Consider the following 18,717-nt stretch of genomic DNA (forward strand, 5'->3'; position numbering starts at 1 on the left):
TAAATAAATTCTTGTACATATGGGTATATTTATGTAGAGTTTATTAAAAATGTGTTAAGATTTGATATGAGAGTTTAAGACTTAAAATTATTGAAGAGCTCAAAATTTCAAATAAAACAAACTATTTTACTTAATGAAGGCTATTTGACCTATTCAACTACATTTCTAATTCTAAATTAATTCAGTAAATTTTAAAATTACAGTAGATCCAGAAAGCTCTTTCTTTTGTAGACAAAGTGTCTATGAATATCCTTCATTATTAATGTACACACATATACGTATTGTATTTTATACAAAATTTAATTAAAAATCATAAATATTTCAAGAACATATCGTTTGTTTACTGCAACACTAACATAACTCAAAATTTGCTTAATTGAAAAAATCGAATTTCAAAATTTTGAAGTTAACATGTTATTTTTCTTAGGGTTCAGTCAGACATGTAATTTTTAGTTTTGCAATTATTGCTTAGTTATAAAATCGATACGCGCATCTGTAAAAAACTAAATCGAATGCGTCAAATCAAATCGATACCGTTAACCAGTCAGTTTTTAATAAATTGTAATCAGCTTGTGAAAAAATACAAACTGTTTGATTGCTTAATTGCATGCGATCAGACAGTTGCATGTGTGCTCGCTTGAATACACACGTATCGAATACAAAACATCAATCAAACATTCGCATTCGTATGCAATTTTCAATTTTACCCAAAACGAATGTTTTAAGCCCTCATGTATAAATAACTTGGAAATCGTATATCTTTTGAGTTATGTCACTGTTGCAACAAATGAGTGATATGTTTTTATTAACACAATATAGGCATATAATGCTTTTTATTTCAAATTCAAATTAATTTAAAATTTAGAAAAAAAAAATATGTTAATGTCTATTTACCCGAATGTCTATCATTGTTGAGTACTTGGTGTTGGGACACAATCATTCAGCTGCTGCCTTTCAATCTCACTTATGCCTTTGATTTATGATTTTATGAATTTTTATAGTTCAATTTTTAAAATTTTTAATAAGATCAAGTCAAAATGTGTATATTATATTCTTTTGTATCTATTTAAGATACGTTCTTGTTTACGATTTCTAAAATATAAGTATTGTTATAGATATTTTTATCCTCCAAATATTGAGATCATTATATTACACGAAAATCAATGGTGCCGAATATTTTAGTTAAAAAATCGTATAATTGAAGTTTGATTTAATTGAATTGAGTGTAAAACGAGCAAGTGTAGTGCATTCGTAGTTGTAGCGCGTAAGTGTAGTACAAATGTACCAGTGTATTTCCTTAATTGTGCTGCATGCATTTGAAATTCTGGTGTTGAAATAACTTAAGAAAAAATTAATGATTTATTCTCTTGCAATTAGTTCTATTAATTGTCAAATCAAGAATGGTCACATTGATGAACACTTTATTTTATTATAGTGCTGCCGAGTTAAAAAAATTGATAACTGGAATTAAGTTATATTTTCAGATTTTTTTATAAAGTTCTTGAAATAAGCGCACTTAAATAACGGGGGAAAAAAAGAATGATCTCTATGTAATAATTTACAGCTCCTAACAGTCTAATATTTATACCACTATAACTACATTTCTCCAAAAAAAATTTTAATTAATTCTAAGTAATTTAAGACTTGCCGTAGTTTTCTTGAAAATTTTGTTTATTTACAAAATACTTTGGAAAAAAATTTTAATGTTCAATTTAAGAACTTTTTCAATTGAAAATGAAAAGTGAAATTATTCTTAATTCAATGATATGAAAAACTGAAGTGAACTTATTGACAAGTCATCATTATACTATAAGCAAAAGTATATGTGTGTAAAGGTACATACATATATGTATGTATTTGAAATCTGTATACAAATTGATTATATAAGAAATTGAAAAATTTTAAATAAAATATAAATAAAGTTTACTTTTATTGTTATTTTTTTTTTGAATTTCCATTTTGTAATTCCCGGAAATTCATATACAATTTTTTGTTTCTATATTTCTTTCTGTGCTAGAATATATATATATATATATATATGTACATTCAATCTTCAAAGAATTTTTTAAATATACTCGTTCTATATATCATTGTTAAAATGAGGTTTTTTTTTTGTATATCTAAAATGAAATTGTTTAAAAATTTTTTTCATTATTTCTAGGTTATTTAAATTAATCTATAAATTAAATAAGTTATGTATGCTAAATTTTTTTGCTCATATTGAAAGTACTCAATTTATATTATATTCGCGTCGAATATACGAAAAAATTCTGATATTCCTTCCTTGTAAAGATAACATGATTGGAGAATATAAATTAAGTTATTGGTGGTGTCTCAGAATATTATTTGCAAAGAATTTGTAAAGGTCATGAATTTCAATACTTTTTGAAACTAGCTTCATGAATTTAGTTCTTTGTGGTTAACGCAAGTGATTATCATGTTTTGATTATTTTTGCAATTGCTCTTGTAGTACTGCTGTAGCTCATAGGCTTTGTGGTAGCGGTAAAATGCTACAGGAATAAATTTATGCAACTACTTGGCTAAATTCCTTTTTTGGATAGACTGGTACGTTCTTATACGAATAATATTGAAATCTATTAACGTAAAATTTCGATATTTGCGTTGAAAATTTCGATATTTGCAAATTAAAATTTTTGAAACTTTTGGAACCATTTTGAAGCGAAGTGTAATCATAATAATTAAATTCTTTACATAATTTTACATTTTTTTTTAGAAATTAATGTTATAAAATATTTTACATTCATTTTAAGCAATTATTATTAGAAATATATACAAATTGTATTTATTCACATTTTCTTTAACAAAAAAAAAAACAAATTCGATTTTCAAAATTTAAAAAACAAAATTTGGAGACAAAATATATAATTGTTTACATGTATGCATGTACATATATTTTTTGTATACATATGCATATATATCTGTAATGCCTGTCATTATTCTATAGGAGCATTATATATGTATGTAAGTATGTATTATAAAATGGGTGATTTTATTATTGTTAAATTATTCTCATTTTAATTTTGACATTTAATGCGTGATTTATTACATTTATTACACAGTGATTTATTACGTCAAATGTACGCTATATTTTATTGAATTAATGCGTGAACAAATAATTTAACATTCTACATCTGCCAATTTGCAGCTGACATTATGCAATACAGAAATCTTCGTACGAACAAATAATTTTTGAGCACTTATCGATTTAAACTGTTAAGCTATCACTGAGCAATTAACTTGACGTTTTGGATTTATCAATTTGTAGCTAATATTATGCAATTTGACCGTTTCAGATTATTTTCTAGTTTAAATATTGTGCTTTTGCGGTGTTGGCATCAACAAACAGAATAACACTCATTTGGATGCCGGGACACAACAGAAATGGGGACAGCGTTCCCTTTCGTTGGGCCATCTCCTTATGTGGAATGTTAATGTCTGTCATTAAGAACATACTTGGCGCCCTGTTTGAGGGGGAATCGAATCTTAGCTCGGAGGCTATTGAGAGGTGTTATTATTCGAAGTTGTTCTCTCCATTCTGCTTAAAAAAGTTGTCCTTAGCGCTAGTTGAAATGGGCCGAAATTGGGATCGTGCTTTTTCTGCGCAAACTGGGCAAATAGGAATTTCTTTTGTGTAAATTCTGCCTGGACGACAAGGAAACGGCCCTACATATTATATGTGACTGTGACAGTCAGAAGGTGCAGATGATTTGGGCGGAGCTTTCTCAGTTTTGAGAAGCTCAAATTTAGCTCCCTTGGGTACATTTCCGAAGATTTAATTGAAACTGGAGTAGTTTACGTGTTATATGGGACGGCTACAATAAGTCATGATTGGTTGCGATGGTCGGAGGGTACAAGTTCCTTTGTTCATATCTATCTCTTAGTTTCGATATTTGAAAACTATCGATAATATCGATCGTGCAATTAACAGCTCCTCAACTCTATTTGTGGTATTTTACTTGAAAATATTGTGAGAAATGTTTTATATGTCTTAATTTAAATGTACAAATCGAAATCTTCACAAAAAAATCACCCATTTTATTTGTATATTGCAAAAAAAGAATATTCTGAAGAATTTTTTTTTAAATAAATTTATTAGAAATATGGCATTATACAACGTGATGGTTAAAATAAATATCATGCAAGCGTGTCAATATCTCATACTTTTAATGAATTTTCCTCTTGGTTTTTCTTGTTTTTCTTTTCGGTTCTTTTACTTTCTATCTAAATATATAAAATATATTTTTTTTTACTTTATTTTCTTTTCCATTATGATGAATTTTAAAATTGCGTAACATGTTTATTTTGATGGCGGCTATATAAATTGAATATTTCGTTTTTTTTTATTTTAAAATTTAAAAAAAAAATTATATTACAAACAAAATCTATCTATGTAAAAATGAAACTTTAAAATAAAAGAATTGGGAAACTAAATTTCAGATAAGGCATTGCCCCTTTGCATGAAATACTTGTGATGAAGTCATACCGAAAACATTATTAACATTTAATATGCATTCCCAAAAAATTTATTAGATACAACTGGAACACATAATTATTTTTAGAACTAACATATAAAATTATACATATATCAACATTAATGTATATGTAGATTCATATATATAAATAAAATATATTGTATATGCAGGGATAAGCGATTGTTCTTATAATTAAACGAAAAATTAGAGCTTTAAAAATATTAAAAAAAACAAAAGAAAAATAATGAAAGTCCCACATTTTATATAGGATTGGAAAAATTAACATTTTAATACTCAAAATAATTATAACAAGGAAATAAAAAGAAAAATCTTAAAAGAGTAACAGTAGAACACTTGTAAAATTAATTATAGTTATTAATTAAGATGACACATTAAAATCCTATGGCAACATCACACAAACTCGTCAATATTTTCTATTTCTAAAAGTATCACTCCAGTTTGGTAGATATTGATGTAAAGATCCATAATGTACACTAAGACTACAAAATATATCCAAATTTCTACCCTTACATTAAATAGTCTGAGCTTATCTTATCAACCGCTTGAAATCAATGCTCCATACATTTGCCAGAGTAGTAACCCCCAAAATGAAATACTCAAAGATGCCTTTATTTTTCTAAAGCCTGAAAATGAGGAACTCCTTCCCATCAATTTCTGTGGATACCGTTCCAGTGTTTCCCGCCCTCTTGTCATGAAATGAATCATTAGTTAAAGTTCATTGATGTATGGAAATCAAACAACGCTCATCTCCTTTTGAGTACAGAAAAAAAGTGCTTTTTACCAAAAAATTTACTGACTCATTTATTAGAGGTTTATTGTAAATTTTTATAAGCTAAATTTGGAAACAATATAATTAAATTTTCTAAATAGAATTTTTCTTTGTTTCATTTTTATTTTAGAACATTCAAAATTTAAGTTTGCAGTTTATATCAATTGTTATTTTAATTTATTTCATCAATATAAATTTACATAAATTAATCTTCTTTTAAAAATTTTGACATTTAAAGCACAAAACAACACAAAATGAAAAGTATTAATTATAATTTAAAACGACCGAATTTAAGATTTATTTTTTTTTTTTGATCTTACAGCGCCATATTGTTGTCGTATATTAATTACTAAAAATTTCTAATCGAATACATATAATTTATTTTGAATTCTAAAAATTGTCTTGAATTAAATTTAATAAATTAGGCTTTCTAGAGAACAAGTGAACACATTTTTTTAAAATAAAAATCTTCGCCTTAAATTAGTGTATTAAAATTTTAGTAGATATTGCATACTTTAAGGAATACGATAAAAAAAACACTGAGTTAAGACAATAGTAATTTTATTTTTTGATGGCAAAACTTTGTATATTGTTGAAAATTTTGAAAAGCTTATGCTTTTGAAGTAATAAACCAAATATTCGAATTTTGCAAATTCTGAAAGGCAAACGGATGGACGGGGTTGATAAGAAACAAATTTTGTTCTGACCAAATAAAACAATATTACTGCAAACACTTTTAGGGGGGAGTTAATTTCTGCAACGTTTAGTAAAAGGGAAAAGAAGTGAGGGAGCTACTTTTTTAGAGGAAAAACCTCTTCACAATATTCCATTTGTATTTATAGAAAATTCAGCTGTCTATCATAGAGGGTGTAGAAATTTTATAAACATACGCACAGGCAGTCTAATAAGCACAATTTCTTCTAATTTTATTGGAAATTTGTTAAGAACAAATTAAGGGTTTTTATAATTGAGAAAAGTTAATTTGATTTATTTTATTTTAGACGTTTAATTTAATGCCAAACTCTTATGTAATTATTTAAAATTATCTGATTTCGATCAAGTAGCAACTACAATAATATTAGCAAATGAATCATTTACATAAAATATACATAAAATATATATTTAAAATTAAATAAAAACTACAAAACTACAATGTATACAATACCCGTATAATATTAATATAAATCTCTAAATATAATATAAAATATTATTTATTGTCTTATATTCTAAAAATATTAAAATTTTATCCGCATTATTTTGAATCATCATTTTAATTTTAAATATACAAAACATACAGACAAAAGGATATACAAAAATAAAATGACGATCATATGTTTTTGTATATTAAAAATAAAAAAATAATATTGATGTTGTCAATTTTTTTTTTTTTTTGTTTTGGTCTTCATCTTACTCACATATACGCATGGAACACAATATCTAATAATATTAGTAAAATATAGTAAGTTTAAACTGAAAGTAAAAAGGTGGCTTTATTCATAACACTAGTTGAACAAGTGTTCGATCCTGAAAATGTAAAATGATTTAATTAACAAAAAGAAAAAATCAAATACCCAAATTTCAAGAAATTAATTAACCAATATTGTTATATTATGGACTATCTAATACATTTCATTCAAAATTTGAATAAAATGTTCAATAGAGGGGTTTTCTCAATTAGCTCTCAATATTCTAAAATGATTTAAAAATAATTAAGTAAACTCGGTCGCATCAAAAAATTTAAAAAAAATTTTAAATTCTTAAAAAATGTTCTCATTTGTAATATTCAGCAATTTTCTAAATATTATAATAATTTGCATACTTATAGGGAACCAAAAAATAAAAAAAAAATAAAAAAAAAATTAAATAGGTATTCTCTTCAATTTAAAATACCCTGAATTTCGTTCAGAAATGCATTATCCCTCTTATTGTTTACGTGATCAATATATACAAAAATATACTATATAAAAAATAGGGTGTTCATACTTGTAATATATATATATGAATTTCTCCCACAACACATGGCTTCATACACGTTCATACATGTATGATATGAATAAAATTTAAAAGTTGTTTAAAACTTATTTTAATAACTTTATATCTCATAGTTGTATAAAGTATAATTAATTTTGACACATGTAAACAATAATAAACATAATTTTTAAAAATTAAAAAAAAAAAAATTAATATATTTTTATTCACACAGGTAGCTATTTTATAATAAAATTTTTATTAACTTTAATTTTTTAAATTTTTGCACATACACAATCTAAATCTAATTATAAACTACGAATATGTATGTATATATATGTAAATATATGATATATTAATATATATAATATTTAATTAGCTCTCTGTCCCAAAATTTTTATACTCACTTCCTTTTTATAATCATAATTTATAATTTATATATGATTATTAAATATATGTATAACAGTTTTTTATTTAGATTATAAGAATTTATTATAAAAACAGTAGAACTATTTGTTTACAAAAAAAAAAAATTATTATAGTTTATATAAAGATCTGTGAATAAAATATTTTATTTTGTAATATTTACTTGTATGATATTACATATAGTATGAGGAACATACAATCATACTATATGTTGTAATATATTGCATATAGTATAACTGTATGGTACACTATATGCGATTAAAATAATATTTATTAAAATTTCTTTCATAAATCATGTTTTTCCCGCCACAATTAAAAAATGTTAATCAAAAAAAAAAAAAAATATTGAATGAATTTTATCGTTTTTGATAAAAGAGTAAAAAAAAAAACACGGTAAAATTTATTTTTTTTTTTTATTTTCTTTTAATTCTCAAATATCTCATAATGTGATCGTATTTTATTATTTTGTATATTTCTCATATAATAACAATAGGTGTATATATACGGTTATATACGGGTATATAAGGGTGTATTTCATAATAATATTATAAAGATAATATAGGTAACGGTAATTTTTCTCAATATTTCTCTCTTCTTGTTTCTTACAAAAAAAAAAATGAAACATTCGAAAATTAATTTCGAAAATGATTTTTTTTTTATTCTTACTTACTGTTTAAAACTCAGAAGTTATACAAAATTTATAAAAAATTTAAGAGAGTGAGAATTAAAAATTTTTGGGAAAATTTTATTTTTTAATATTATAATTTTCTTTTATTATGATAATATTTAAGATCTCTTTGATATTTTTCTTATATTCTCACAATTTCATTATTAAAATGCCTGCATCATATAGGTAAGGCATACATAATTATGTTTTTGATATTCTTTTTCGTTCTCCTCCTTTCTCTTATTTTGTGTGTGTATATAAATTCACCCAATAACCTAATTTTTTTTTTTTGAAAATTTTTTTTTTCTTTTATGAATGTATATACAAATTCTTCTATATACCTAAATATTTATATATTATATATATTATATATATATATATATATATATATGAAACATATTTGATTATTTTGTTTTTGTTTTATTTTTTCAAAAATCTTTAATTAAAAAAAATTTTTTTTTTATTTTTTTTTTTGAAAAATTGGGAGAATATGAAAATTGTTTAGTCGAGTTTTTCCCATCGTCGTGTATATTAGTTCCGAACGGTAAAATATAAAGTGTAATAAGCATATATATCATAAATTTTGCATATATATTCAATATTATGTTAATATATATTAATAATTTAAAAATTCATATAATAAATATATATTTGAGAAGAAAATTCTACAGAAAGGATACTTCCTCGGCTTCACATTAATTAAATCCACATAATAAAGAATAAAAATTTGAAAAAAACACACACGCACACACATACACAATAATAATTTTCTTTAAATTATTTTTTACATATCGTATATATATATATATATATAAATTTAAAATAATATTTTTTATACTTTTTTTTTATCCAAGTTTTAAAAGTAAATAAAAGTATATTATTAAGTATTCGATATTAAATACTTACATATATTTTTTTTTGTAATGTTATGTGGCATCCCTAAAATTAATATTTTTTAATTTTAATTATAATACAATTAATTTTTAAATTGGTTTTAACTTAAAAAAGAAGAGTTTTGTTTAAAATAATATTAAATTTAATAATTTTGTTTGTGTTTTACTAGTAAAATAATAATAATAATCAGATTGTTATAAAATAGTTCCAAAATTTTTATAATATTTCTGGTTGACTGGGAAAAATTTCAAATTTTTTTGATAAAATTTTTTATATTTTTGTTCCTTTTTGATTTTTGTTTTCTTTTTTTTTTTGAGTGCCCCTGGTGAAATTCTAAAATTAAAAATCAAATTTTCCTATAATTTTCTTTTTTCTTATAAAAATTTTCATTTATTTTAAATAATATAAATAAATTTTTTTTTTTTGTTTTAAATATTTTTAAATTAAATATATACAATATTTATGTAAAAAATTTAAATAAAGAAATTTTTAAAAATAAATAAAAATTTTTGTCAATCAAACCAAAAAAAAAACAAAAAAGAACGAAAAAAAAAAAAAACATTTCTTTTTTGCAAGTGCAAGGTTATTTTAATAATAAAAATTTGCAAAATAAATATTTATGTAAATCCTTATTTTAACATTTAACATTAACATTTAATTAAAATATATTTAAATAGGAAAGAGAAAATAATTTTTATTTTTCTTAATTTTTCTCTTTTATAAAATAATTGAATAATAGAAAATTATGTAATCAAAAACAAAAGTTGCTAGGTGTATTTATTTTATGTTTTAAAAACCTACATAATAATATACAAAATGAAATAAAACAGAAAAAACAAGAAAAAAAAACACAACAATCAAACGCAAAATATTTTCTTTATTTTCACAAAAAAAAACAAAAACAAAAATTAAATTAAATTTAAACGTGTTAGTGATTTTTTTTTTTTTCTGTGAGGTTTTTAATATTTAAAACAATGTTCATTTATTTTTTGCAAAAATAACTAAGTTACAAATAAAAATTTCAAAAAAAAAAAAATAAATAAAATAAAAACATATAATTATAAAAAGAAAACTGAAAAAAAAAAATTGGAAATTTATTGTCATCCCATGTAACAATTTTTAAGATATTAAAAATTTGAAGAATTCAACAAAGAAATTGAAGCTATACAATTAAATAATTTTCAATTAAATTTGAAATATTGCACAGCATTAATAAAATACTTTAAAAGTGACAAAAAAAAATTTGCTTCATTCACTTGGAATATAAATTTTAATTACAATATATTGAATATTAGTTGAAATTTTAAATATGTTAAGCAATTTTTTTTCAATTTTAAAAAATTCATTATCATTGTAATGATTATCAATTGTTATAATACGAATTTGATTATATTTCTAAAACAAAATATTCGGATTCAGAGGTATTTCTAAAACAAAACCTTCGGATTCGACTGAATCTTTGCTAAAATATTCGATTCGCTATTCGGATTTAAATAGCCGAGTATTTGTTTCTTTGTTTTTCAAAATTCCGTCTCCAAACATATAAGTTTAAATATCCATCTAGTGTAATAGTATTAGATAATTAATACTGCCTGACAGACATGAAATATTAATATTATCATAATATCATTACTACCATACTCTCAATATTACAATATAAAACGATGTTGACAGCATTTTCAATCAGGGCGAACTGTATTAAAATTTCAGTAAATCGAAGCAAGAGTTTGCATTATTCAGAAGCACGGGATAAGGAACACCAAATCAGTTAAGTCTACTTCAACTGATATAGAAAGACCATTTTTTGTATCTGCTAATTTTTGCACAAAAATATGTTCACAATTAAGAGGCAAGCCTATCAATGGATTGTCATTTTTGAATCTTTTTTATTAATATGATAGTAAATAAAGTAGGTATATATGTATATATATGTATGTGTCATTGATGATACTAGTCTTTTAATTTATTATTCGGATTTGGGATTGGAATCGATAAATTCAATATAGGATTCAATATATTCAGATTTGATGAATCTTAAAAAATACTAAATTTTCAAAAATTCTAATTCGAATATTGATTTGAAAAATTTTTATAAAAATTACAAAATTATATAAAATCTTTAATTTATTTTTATAAATAAATGACTATTATTAAATTTCTATTTTAAATTTTAAATTATTTTACAAATTAAAAGAAAGTATTAAATATTGAATATTAAATTATTAATATTTTGTAACATATACTTATGACATACGTGAAAACATTTAATACAATAATGGCAAAAAATTTATACACAATAATGCCTAATATTGCTTTGAATGCCATTTATTCCTATTAAAAAGTTATTTCCTATTTATTATGTTTTATTTATAGAAGAACATTTTTATTAGGCATGAAATATATAAAAAAAATAAAGAAAAATGCATAATTTAAAACTAAAACAGAAAAGAAAATATAAAGGAATTTTAAAAACGATTTGACTCCTTTTTTATCGAAAATTGTTTATACATAATAGTCATTAAAAATAAAAGAATTCGCGTAATTATTTTAAATTTAAATTTTAATAAAATTAAAGTGCATATTATTTAATTTGTACATATATGTATACATATTTCAAAATAATTTAATAAAAACCAGCTTAAGATATTTATAAAATTGTTGATTGCCCAAAAATAAAAAGTAAACAATCGAGAGTAAACGAATCGAGTGTGAACAGGGCATAAGTTTAAACAAAATTTTAAAAAGGAAAAAATTTCGTTCTAAATTTCAATTATAAGATTATCAAGATAAATGAATGGAACCTCTGCGAAATACCAGAATGGGAAATTAAATAAAATGTTTAAATTAAAAAAATTCAACTATTTTGACACTGTTACAATTAAAATTCTTATTATGTATTCGTATGTCAAAATAGTTTTATGTCAAAATTTTTATAATGTCAAAATCTGTTTTTATCAGTTACTATGTTTTTATTATAAGTTAATTTTTTTTTATTAATGCACTTAATAATAAAATAATTTTTAATATTAATATTTTTTGTTATTTTAATTGAATTTATATGGCATTTTCTTTATATATATATCAGACAAACATAAAGTTATATAGCCTTCTAACCTTGACAAATATAAATTTTACATAAAAGATATTCCGATAATTTTTCTATTTTTTTAATTTATTTGAAAAAAAAAAAATATTTTAAATAATTTTGACTGGTACTCTAAACATTTTCATGTTTTCCAGATAACATGATCGAATCAAGAAAAACATAAAAATTAAAGAAAATTTAAAGGCTCACGAAAACAAAATTTTGTTTTCTAATTACAAAAATTTTTTTATATACATATTTCTTTTTCAAAATTTCATACATATTTTAAAATTTTAAGGCCTAAATATTATTTATTTGATTTTTTTATTGATACACTAATGAAATTGAGTTAAAATTTTATTTTTATTATTAGAAAAATATTCTATGTACATACACTCATAATCAATTTATCCATCAGCTATTTACAAATTTTTAATAAATAAATGACACAATTGTGTTTTTAATGCTCTCAGACCTGAATTTTCAATGTAATGTGAACCTTGGTTATAAAAAAATCTCTATTTGTTATAATAATAGAGAACGTATACGACGTGTAGATTTGAAAGAAGAGCACGATTACTTCCACATTCTCCGCTTGAACGCTGCATGTCAGCTGGTTATGGAGTTATGACAATATTTAAAATAGAGTGCGCACACTTAACAAAAAAAAAAATTGATTGAAATTTTGCAGAAAAAGTATCAGAAATATATCTGTCAAAAAAAAAGTGCACTTAAACGCGTAAAAATTCATATAAAAAAATTTTTGATGAAATTTTGTGCTTATGAGCATTACACTTATCCGAGTTAAGTGTGTTCTACTGTATATATATTTTTATAGTATTTGTAATAACATTATTCCGGATCGATATGTCAATATTAATACTAAATTTAAATTTTCTTTTTAACCCATTAAAATTATTTAAGTATTTCAATCAATTAACAAAAAAAAAAATTTTTAATATAAAATTTCAATTTAAAGTTTCGAATACAATCGTAATGAAACAAAAAATATTAAAATATCATAATTGTTGCTTGGGGGAAAGGAACAAAAATATACATTCACATAGCTTATATATATTTCTGTATGGTTTCATTAATATGTTTTAAAAATGAAAACAGTGACTATAAGTATAATTTTTATTATTATTATATTTTAAAATAATAAATTTTCATTTCATGTGCCATGAAAACATGAAGAATTTTTTTTTTTAATTTTTTTCGGAGAGCGATATAACGCAATACAAAACAAACAGAGAAAAAAAAAACAAATTAAAATAAAAATAAATCAACCAAAATTATCTCATATCATAGTAAAAATATTTATATACCTTCACATACATATATGTACATATACAGCAATCCCTCGTTTATCGTAATTTTTTCAGACCGAAAAATATTTACGTTAAGTGAAATTACATTGCACGAGATTCCAAAAAAAACCAATGCTTGAATATCAAGCCTGTACTAATAAATTGTATATGTATAAGGGAGAGAGCTCTGATAGACTTCGGTGACACATGTTATACAGTGTTTTTTTTACCTAATTTCATTTTAATACATTTTTCTCTGCGATCTTTTATAAGTTTTTTCTTTTCTTTTTATTTTCATTTTAAAAGCATTTTCCCTTAATTTCTAAAATATCTCAATATGTGAGTTGGAATCGTTCACCAATCAGTTAAAAGCTAAGTTACAGTAATATGCAAACTATGACTGATGAACAACATAACGAAAAAAATGACAGATGATTTGTAATCAAAGAGTATTGTTGTCAGTCAAAGAAAATATGTTACTGACAGTTCATATATCTATTTTTTGAAGTGTATTATGGAAATAAATTTTAGTTTATTTAAAATAGAGTTCGTGGCGGTAATTTCGCTTGATTCTGGGCAGTCCCATTTAAATATGTGTATTTTGTCGAAAAAAAAATGAACATAAACGGAGTACAAATCACATTTTAAATGAAAATTGATCGAAAAAATAAAACTAACGTACATATCGAAATTACGTAGTAAGAGATGGGATTGCTGTACCTACATGTTATTTCTGTTCGAATGTACATATTATCAATATTAAATAAAATTTAAAATAAAAACCAAAAAAAAAAAATTCATTTTTGAAAATACATGAATTCCTTTTTAACATCATCAAGAATTTAAGAAAAAAAAATGTAATAAGAAAAAATTAAAAAATTTTTTTTTTTTAATGTGTTGATAGTTTCAAAATATTTTTAAGTAAATTTATTGAATAACTTGAAGAATTTTTTTGAAAAGTAAATTATGAAAGAAAAAAATATGTAGGTATGTTTGTCTGTATTTTTGAAACATGGAAATGTCAAATTTTGATTAATTAACATTTTTATTGTAACGAATACATACACATATACAAATAACTTGTAATCTACACACAAACACTATAGTGTACATAAATAATATTGTTAATAAGCACTAGGCATATATATATATTAATGAAACATATAAAAATTAACGAGATTAAAACAAAAAACCAAAAATAATCGTAAAAAATATTTTTATGATTTAAATTTATGCAAAATATTTTTTTTTTTTTTGAAATAATAAATATAGTAAAATTTATTTGAAAATCTTCCTACGTAATTATTTTTTTTTTGTTTTAAATTCTTTTTTTATGTCTGATCTCAATTCTTTAATATACATATAAGTATGTACACGTATGTATAAATAATATTCTAATAAATGAGAAATATGATTTATTATGTCATCATATAGCCTCGCTGTAAAAAAAAATATGTATTAATTTATAAGTTCTTTAACCCGATATAGTTTTATATATATATAATATATATATTTATGATTTATATATTATGATATATATGTATGATTTAATTTGAAAGTGACCCAAGTCCACTTGCAAATTCAAAACTCTTATAATTTCCAAAGTAATGATGTTAATATAAAGCAAATACCTAGTTAAAAGAATTTTTGGTTCTACTTTAAATGCAAGCGGAGCTATATTTAAAACAAGAAACTTGTTTTAATCTTTATAAAATCGATAAGATTTGACTTCTCTTGTCCAAGTAAAATCACAAATTTTCTTTCGAATTCAAGCTCGAATTAGGAAAAAACAAAAACAAAATATTGCGATTATTAATCTTGTAATTCGATATATATCATATATGGTATATATCAATTTCTACCTACACAAATTGGTTTTGAAAATTTTTTTTTGATATTTTTGTGTTTCTAATAAACAGATGAACTAATTTTCTTTTATTAACACAGAAAAATATTAAACATTAAAGGGTTAAAATTATAATAATTCTCATCGAATATATGTGTGCATATGTATATTAAAAACTATTAATTGAATATTCAACATTAATTTTAATTTAAAAAAAAATATTTTTTTTGTGTTATAATTAGAACAAAAAGGAGAAAAAAATTGGAAAATTAAATATATTAATTTTTTTTTATTTTTTACTTAAATCATCAACTTGATAAATTTTAATAATGTTAATTTAGAAGTTCACTTACCCATATTAATAATAATTTATTTTTGTAATTAATTGTTTTTTTTTTTATTTTGTATTTTTATTTAGAAAAAAATTTTTAATTTTGATTGGTATCAAATTAAAATTTTCTTTTTCGAATTAAAAGTTTTTAAAGTATAAAAATATAAGGGTATTAAATTAAGAATTTAGGTTTAGACTTTGCGTATAGATTCACTTATAAAACATCTGGTTTGGAATATAGGATTTGTTCTTAATTTTATGAAAAATATATGAAAGTAGATGAAAAATTATATTGGAATTTTTATAAGCATATTACGTGAACAAAAAATTTTCTCATCTCTGTGAAGACTGGATCAAATATAATACAATAATTCTAATATATTCCAAATAATTGAGTATAATATAATATATGATGATAATATAATAGTGTACGAAAAATATTGTAAACTTATTAAAAACGTGTGTTAAAGAAAATGTTTACTTAATTATTAAGGCAGTGTTTTATGTAAATAATTTTTGTTTTGGCTGATAGTTACCAACGTTATCAAATGAAAACAGTTTAAATAAGTTACACAATTGAATAGTTCATAAAAATTTTAAATAATAGAAGAATTAATTTTGAATAGGATTTGAAAAAATTCTAAAATTAAAAGTCATAATTATTATAATTTTTTGTGAATCTTGCACTTGAAATGTACTTATTAATTGAAAAATATGTAATATATAATAAATAAATAATAAATAAATAGAATTTTTGAGTTATGAAAATTAGAAATTTTTAAAATTGTATATAAATTATTATTAGCTATATTATTTTAGAAATTAAATTAGGTTCCGTTTTTTGGAATTTATTAAATTCCACTAACAAAGCTCTTTCACGCAACATGATTTTCTTCCATTAATTTTACCTAAAAGTATGCAATTTACACAAATAATATTAACCATACATATTTTACAAAATTGAAACGTTGCATTGCATGATATTGTTCTATATTAAAAATTATTAATTTTTTTAATAAATATTACATAAATATTAAATAAATAATAATTAAAAAACAAATAATATTTAAAATTTCCTTTTAGTATTTTACAAGTAAAATACTTTTTAACAATAAACGAACTGTGATATTAAAAAAAGAAATTATTAAAATTATGCATTTCAAATGCATAAAAAATTATAAATTTTCCATTAAAAATTTGTATACAAAATAAATAAAAAATATTAAGAAACAAAACAAAAAAATTATTTAAATATTTAAAAAAAAAAATAATTTCAATAAAATTTAATACATAAATATATGTATATTTGTTATATATATATATATAAATATATAAAATAATGGGAAATCAATGTTCAACATGTTGTAAAGCATGTACAGATCCAAAACATGCTGGACTATCTTCATCATCATCAATTTATAGACGAAGGTAAATGGAAAAACCATGACTATTTTCCTTTTTAGTTTTTTAATAAAACGAATACTTTCTTTTCAAACGAATTGAAAGTTTTACGTATGAGTTCAAAAAACCTAAAAATATAATAAATTTTGTTTAATATATTGGAGCGTATATGGATTTCTATTTGATTCAGTCTATTCTAATGGATTTCTATTTTGTTCAATCTGTTACAAATTTTACTTTACTGACATCGATAGGGTAATAAGTTATTGTAGTCTGAAGCATCAACTTTTGCAACGGTCACATATATGGTAGATATTATAAATTAAAAACACTGAATGGAGGTTGAACCTTATATATTATTTTCCAGAGGAAACTACAATTAACTGCATAAAAAAATTCAAAATTTTTCAATATTTTTTTTATAATTGAATTTCTGTTAAATATATCAATGAAAAATACTAAATTACTTGAAATGCTCCTTTAATTTTTTAATAAAAATTCTTCAAAATAGCTTCCTTCCTACGCATTATGCATTTTCGTTGTTAATAGTTTTCAACAACTGCCTCAATTGTTTCCTAAATTTCAATTGTAAATTAAAATTATTTTTAATATTTCTAATTTACACCAAAAATTTTTTTATCGAATGAGTGATTTTGTATACAAACTTAAAAAATGTGCAATGTGCGTCCATATGTACAGCTATGCATTATTTGATAATTTTAATGCTTTTATAGGTCAAACATATCAATTTTGATGATGATTCATTCAGAAAAGAAAGTTGAAACAAAAAAAAACATTTTAAAATGGACAAGGAATTCATTTAAACATTTTATTTTGTTTTGTTTTCAAATACACAAAATACCAAATTTATTTATAAAATTTTGGGCTCATTTTGTAATTACAAATAATAAAACAAATGCATTAATGTATAGATATTGTACAATTCAGTACAATAAATAAGTTTATGTAATAATAAATTTGTTTGTAAAAACAATTTGTTTTGTTTTATAATAAAAATGAAAAATTTTAAATAAAATAAATTCTTTGTTAAAGTTTTTTGTGTATTATAAGCGCAAGAATTGTCCGCTATGAAAAATTCATGGTGTTCATTTGACTATTTAGGTAATATGAAAAGGAGGATAAGCTTCTTTTCATTACTTCTGCGAGTGCCATATCTTAGGTACAGCAAAAATGTTCTTATCAGATGGGTTTCTTACCTATTCTTGTGAACTCGTATCTATGATTCCTGGACATTCCCATAACCTTTCTGTAACGTTTCTGGTTATAGTCCCTCAGAAGTTTCTTGGACTATCACAATTCTCAGCCAGTTCCTCCACAGTTCCGACCTCTTTACTTCAATTTCGTTTCTGAGTCTCTCCCGGGTCTGCTGCGGGCCTATTCCGTAGAAATGTTCCAGCCCTAGAAAGAGTGTTCTGGCCCCCCACGATCATAACTTTATAATGAATTAAACCTGAAAAATTGATAATTAAATCATATTGTTACTCA

General features: G+C 22.4%; 1 protein-coding gene across 1 annotated transcript in view; it reads left to right on the forward strand.

Annotated features, from left to right (window-relative positions):
* Positions 1 to 18,717, forward strand: part of LOC129607486 (myosin light chain kinase, smooth muscle) — a 108,145-nt gene that overhangs the window by 9,288 nt on the left and 80,140 nt on the right. The gene's annotated exons all lie outside the window — the stretch shown is intronic.

The sequence above is a fragment of the Condylostylus longicornis genome, unplaced genomic scaffold, assembly GCF_029603195.1.
Source record: "Condylostylus longicornis isolate FDR11 unplaced genomic scaffold, ASM2960319v2 ptg000027l, whole genome shotgun sequence".
In the NCBI taxonomy this organism is placed as follows: domain Eukaryota; kingdom Metazoa; phylum Arthropoda; class Insecta; order Diptera; family Dolichopodidae; genus Condylostylus; species Condylostylus longicornis.